We start from the raw sequence: 6,558 nt of genomic DNA on the forward strand, positions 1-6,558 counted from the left end.
TGTGAGAAACATAGTAAATCATAATTAGGTTTTCTAACCCTAACTCCATGAATTGGCCAAAACATGCAAGGTATAAATCTAGGTTACAAACAACATGGAAGCATGTGAACCCTAAACCAATTTCATATAATATATCATAAGGAACATGATGAGCATGTTTAGTTTAGTTCTAAGCTCCCTACGTCCTTTAATCTAGTCATGGCCGAAACTTGCCAAGCATCAATCTAGGTTACAAACAACATGGAAGCATGTGAACCCTAAACCAATTTCATATAATATATCATAAGGAACATGATGAGCATGTTTAGTTTAGTTCTAAGCTCCCTACGTCCTTTAATCTAGTCATGGCCGAAACTTGCCAAGCATCAATCTAGGTTACAACAACATGGAAGCATGTGAACCCTAAACCAATTTCATATCATATATCATAAGGAACATAATGAGCATGTGTAGTTTAGGTTCTAGGCTTCCTAGGTCCTTTAATCTTGTTATGGCCGAAACTTACCAAGCATCAATCTAGGTTACAACAACATGAAAGCATGTGAACCCTAAACCAATTTCATAACATATATCATAAGGAACATCATGAGCATGTTTAGTTTAGGTTCTAAGCTTCCTAGTTCCTTTAACCTTGTTATGGCCGAAACTTGCCAAGCATCAATATAGGTTACAACAACATGAATGCATGTGAACCCTAAACCAATTTCATATCATATATCATAAGGAGCATAATGAGCATGTGTAGTTTAGGTTCTAGGCTTCCTAGGTCCTTTAATCTTGTTATGGCCGAATGTTTAAGGAGCATGAAACTAAGTTTGAGCAACATACAAGCATAAGAATATCAAGCTAACTTCATATCATATCATAAGGCAAATCATGAGCATGTTAGATTTGATTTCTATGTTTTCTTGGACCCTTAACCTCATCATGGCCAAAACCCTAAGGTAGGATGCATCTAGGTTCCAAGCAACAAGCAAGCATGAAAAACACTAAGAAAGCTTCATACCATATCATAAGGAAAGTCATGAGCATGATAGGTTAAATTTTACACTCTCCTATACCTTCATTTATATAATGGCCGAAACCCTAAAACCCCTAAGTGGCATGGATTTAGGTTCCAAGTAACATACAAGCATGAAAAAAACTATGAAATCTTCATACCATATCATAAGGAAAGTCATGAGTATGATAGATTAAATTTTAAACTCTCCTAGGCCTTCATTTCTATCATGGCTGAAACCTACTAGGCATAAATCTAGGTTACAAGCAACATAAAAACATTAGAATTCTAAACATAACTCATAACCTAAATTACATATCATAAGGGACATCGTGAGCATGTTTAGTTAGGTCTTAAGCTTATCTAGGTCTTCTTTTCATGCCTTGGCCGAAAGTTCAAAGAACACGAATCTAAGTTCTAAGCAACGTACAAGCATAAGAACACTAAACTAATCTCCTATCATAGGGTGCATATATCATAAGAAACATAGTGAGCATGCTTAGTTTAGGTCTTAAGCTTTCTTAAGTTTTTCTTTGTAGTTTGGTGGCCGAAAGTTTCATGAAGCAACCCTAGGTTTTTAAGAAATCTAAACTCATGGAAAAACACATGAACAACTTGTTCCACAGGTGAGGGGAAACTTACTTCCTCTTCCTTGGTTTTTTTTTCTTAAAGAAGGTACCCTTGTGAAGAGGAAGAAGAAAGCTTCTCCTTCTAGTTTTCCCTTTTGCTTCTCTTGCTTGTAAGGAGTAGATCTTGAGGACTCCTTCTTGTGAATTAGTTTTCTTAGGGAGAAAAACTTAGCTTGGATTCAAAAATGGGAGAGGGGAGAGTTTTGGGTATCGGTAAAGGAGGAAAAAGGAGAATGAAGGAGGAGGAAGAAGGAGGAAGAAGTAGCCAACCTTTCTTTCCCTTCTCTTCTCTCATTCCTATTTATTCTCAACGAGGAAAGAAAATGCCCCCATTCATCCTCTTGACTCCTCTATTCCCTCACCCTCTTCATTCCCACGAAAATAGAAAGAAGAAAAAGGCAACTTGCCATTTTGTCTTTTGCTTGTTTCTTCTCTTAACCAAGAGGAAGAGGAAGAAAGCTACTTGACATTCTCTTGCTCCCTTACTTAATCATACTCTTACTTTTAACTATAATTCCCATTCTTTGCTAATCATATATCATTCATGGCTCTAGTGGTTATCATACCCATTTAGCTTTATCTATTGTGAGGGGTTCATGGTTCAAGCCTCAACTCCTCTCTTTTTATTTCTTTTTGGTTCTATTTCTCTTTTCCTTTTATTCTAGAAGAGAAAACCCATATGTATAGCTAAAATATTTCGTGGGTGTTACATACTGAGGATGCTTCCTTTGGTGATCTTTTTGGTACTTTTGTGTAAGCTCCTCTTATTCCGGCGCCTATTTCTCTTGAGAGAGGTAAGGCACTGATGACTCCTACCCATATTATCTCTAATCCTACTCTTAGGATGATGAGACCTGGTCTACTCATCCCCTCTTCTTGTGCTATTATTTCAGCTCCCTCTGCTTCTTCTTCTGCTTCTGCTTCTGAGATGGCCATTATCCCTTCTATGTCTTCTCCACCTCTTACATTGGCCTTGCCTCCTTTGGCTTCCGGGCCAAGGGCAAAATGAACACCTTGCCATAGATCTTCTCCTAGTGGCAGGCCCTCAGCAATTCGCGTTTCCGCGACCGAGTCAGTATCCCTTGCATTGCCACCTTCTATTCCATCTAGTTCTTCTTCTACTGCTCTTGTTTCTACTACTTCTTTCTCTTCCATTGCATCTTCTTCTTCTCTTCCTCCTTCTTCCTCCGTTCCCCTATCTTTATTCAAACAAGATGTGGGTCTACCTTCCCAAATGGGACAAACCTCTGATCCGCCTAGTTATGGCTCCCTACAACTACAAGGTATATTGGTTGAATCTTGGCTACAAGGCCAAGAACAACTAAGGGGCATTAGTCTTTCAAATCGTGCCGACCACCACAGTCGTCAGGCAGTCGCTGTAAGTATTCTTGATTATATGTTGTTAATTTCTTATCACTATCTCTGACTGTATTATTATTTCATTTAGTTCCTTACATCGAGTCTTCACATAGATCAGCTACTTATGGCTCGGGACTGGGAGAATAATAAGCTAAAAGCCCAAATAGAGACATTGAAAACTGCTCTACCTCCTTCTCCTGATAACTTGACTCAATTGTAAGAGAAAGTGATTTTGCAAGATCAACAACTAATGGTATTGAGGCAGGAGTTGCAGGAATCACAACAATTATTGAAAGACAAAGAGCTTGCAAGGAGAACATTAGAGCTACAGGTGGACCGCTTACACTCCGGTCTTCGACTGGAAATTGCCTTAAAAGAGAAAGATTTTTTAGATGCTTCTCATAAAAGCCTTGTTTTAGAGAACGTAGAGAAGCTTCATAATGTCTGTCTCTCTGAACAAGCTCAAGACCTAGCCTCTCATGATTTCTCTATCCTACAGGAACAAGAGCAAAGAAAGGCTCAAGATGTTGAGCTGTCACTACTCCAGAAGGAATTGGAACAACTCAAATTGGAGAAAGATGCTTTAAAAGATCAAAACACTAAACTACAAGCTGACTTCCAGAGTTATAAGGAGCAGGTGAAGAGCCGATGGGAAGAGTGGCGTCTAACTTATCTAAAGTCTCCGGCATTTGCTCAAGAATTTGTCCGTCGAATGGTGGGTGTCATTCTGTGTCGGGGATTCTCCAACAATTGAGAGAGGGCGGTTATCTACCCAAGGAACCTCCCTCTTCTTTCATAAGCCATCGCAGACTTAACAAAGAACTACCCGCAGATTTAACAGGTCCTTTTAATTAATCATGTCTATGCATCCAAAAAGATTGGCAATGAAAAAATTTGTAATGGAAAAAACTAGAATTGAAAGGAACTGTAATCAAAAACTTTGTAATTAAGTGATCGTGATATATGGGAAAGTTTTGATACTTACCTGTTTCTCTTTTGTGTTAATTTGAGAATGCCTCCTCTGAAATGCTTCCGGGTATTGAGTATAAGTTTTATTCAAGAATTCCTTGCTTAATTCTTGAAGTTAAACCTTGTCTTAATAAACTCCTTTGCAGATAATATCTTTTATGAACACATAGCTTTCTTCAGTAGAATTTTCGATAATCTTTCTGTGCTTCACTTAGATGGGAATGTGTCGAGTATGCTTCATATTTCAAAAGGATGAATAATCCCAAGAGATTTTATATAAGGAACTGTATAAAACTCCTGAGTTCCAATCTGGTTATAATACTCCGGGAAATTTTAAATAAATATCCCCATGTAAACGGGCCTCCAGATAGAAAATGTGACATATGCATAGAATCCCCCCTAAATTCTGACTTTTGATTTAGGGTAAAGTGTCAACCAAATTTTGTGAATAAATCCCCATAACTTTGCATTTACCATGTCCATATAATCCTGATCGATTGGGCTTTGTGATAGTTTTAAAGTCTCTGGTTCCTCCCATGAAGACCCGTCCGAGTTACTTCATGAGACTTCCCGATCGACTATGTCTTATGATAGTTTTAAAGTCTCCGGTTCCTCCCATGAAGACCCGTCCGAGTTACTTCATGAGATTTCCCGACCGACTATGTCTTATGATAGTTTAAGTCTCCGGTTCCTCCCATGAAGACCCGTCCGAGTTACTTCATGAGATTTCCCGATCGACTATGTCTTATGATAGTTTAAAGTCTCCGGTTCCTCCCATGAAGATCCGTCTGAGTTACTTCATGAGATTTCCCGATCGACTATGTCTTATGATAGTTTAAAGTCTCCGGTTCCTCCCATGAAGACCCGTCCGAATTACTTCATGAGATTTCCCGATCGACTATGTCTTATGATAGTTTAAAGTCTCCGGTTCCTCCCATGAAGACCCGTCCGAGTTACTTCATGAGATTTCTCGAATGACTATGTCTTATGATAGTTTAAAGTCTCTGGTTCCTCCCATGAAGACCCGTCCGAGTTACTTCATGAGATTTCCCAATCGACTATGTCTTATAATAGTTTAAAGTCTCCGGTTCCTCCCATGAAGACCCGTCTGAGTTACTTCATGAGATTTCCCGATCGACTATGTCTTATGATAGTTTAAAGTCTCCGGTTCCTACCATGAAGACTCGTCCGAGTTACTTCATGAGACTTCCCGATTGACTATGTCTTATGATAGTTTAAAGTCTCCGGTTCCTCCCATGAAGACCCGTCCGAGTTACTTCATGAGACTTCCCGATCGACTATGTCTTATGATAGTTTAAAGTCTCTGGTTCCTCCCATGAAGACTCTTCCGAGTTACTTTATGAAATTTCCCGATCGACTATGTTCTTATGCAAAATTATAATGTTTGCACTGACCTTGTAATGGTTTTAAAACTTCTGGGTCTTTCTTAGGGTAATTAATAGGTCTTTAGGATTTCCCACTGTTGATCATTCGAATAGATTATAGAGGTCCTGCTGATACTTGTCAATCTGTGTGAACCACATTTATTTCTTTGGAGGTGTTTGTCTTTGCATTGCATTTGTTACAATAGAGTACATAAACTGTAAGCATACTTGTCCTCAGTTTGCCGGGAATTTGCTTCAAATAATTACAATTTGTTTCTTCAGATGTACTCTTGAGTGATATGATTTTGTCAAGTCCGGTAAGGTTGTAAATGATTTGCACTCCACTTCAATGGGAATTATTGCTTCTCCTCCATAAACTAATTGAAATGGAGTAATTCCTGTAGCTTCTCGAGGTGTTGTACGGTATGCCCAAAGAACGCTGGGTAACTCATCTACCCAGCTACCACCAACATGATCTAGCTTGGTTTTTAAACCCCTTATAATTTCTCTATTGGTTACTTCCGCTTGGCCATTACTTTACGGATAAGCTACAAAGGTGATGTTAGTTAGAGCCCTAGAGCCAATCATTTGATGATTGTATTATGGACTTATTGTATCATATTCTGATATAAATAAAGGCATTTGTTTTGGTTATTATACTTACTTGTATTGGTGCCAAATAAACTAAGTATAATAGCGTCCTTGAGTAGAGGGTTATTACCTATATCAATCGGTTAGTTGAACAGATTGTGAGATGATATAGGGAACACTACTCTTAATCATTCCTAGTCGAGTATTAACATTCAGGGACAATGTTAATGTAATAAGACTAGAATGTAGGTGAACTCGATGACTTGATCTCACAAGTCATGGATATAGAGATATCAAGTTGACACATGGGTATGCATTGGGGAATGTATACTGAATGACCCGCCATGAGAAAGTATCATGGATCGTTATATGAGTGTCATATACTTTCTCATGTGGCTATTAGTATGACTACTAGTCCTTAGACCTGAAGTCACCATGGATCCCTACATAAGGAGTTATGTACTTTGGTTTCGTCAAACGTCACCCGTAACAGGGTGGACTATAAAGGCGATTACCGGGTATGTAACGAATTATGCAGAGGGATGTGAGTGATGTAGATGGGATCTATCCCTCCTATATGACAGAAGCGACATCGATATTCTTGATAGAGTGAGACCATGAAGTG

This window comes from Zingiber officinale, chromosome 2A (assembly GCF_018446385.1).
Source record: "Zingiber officinale cultivar Zhangliang chromosome 2A, Zo_v1.1, whole genome shotgun sequence".
Lineage (NCBI taxonomy): Eukaryota > Viridiplantae > Streptophyta > Magnoliopsida > Zingiberales > Zingiberaceae > Zingiber > Zingiber officinale.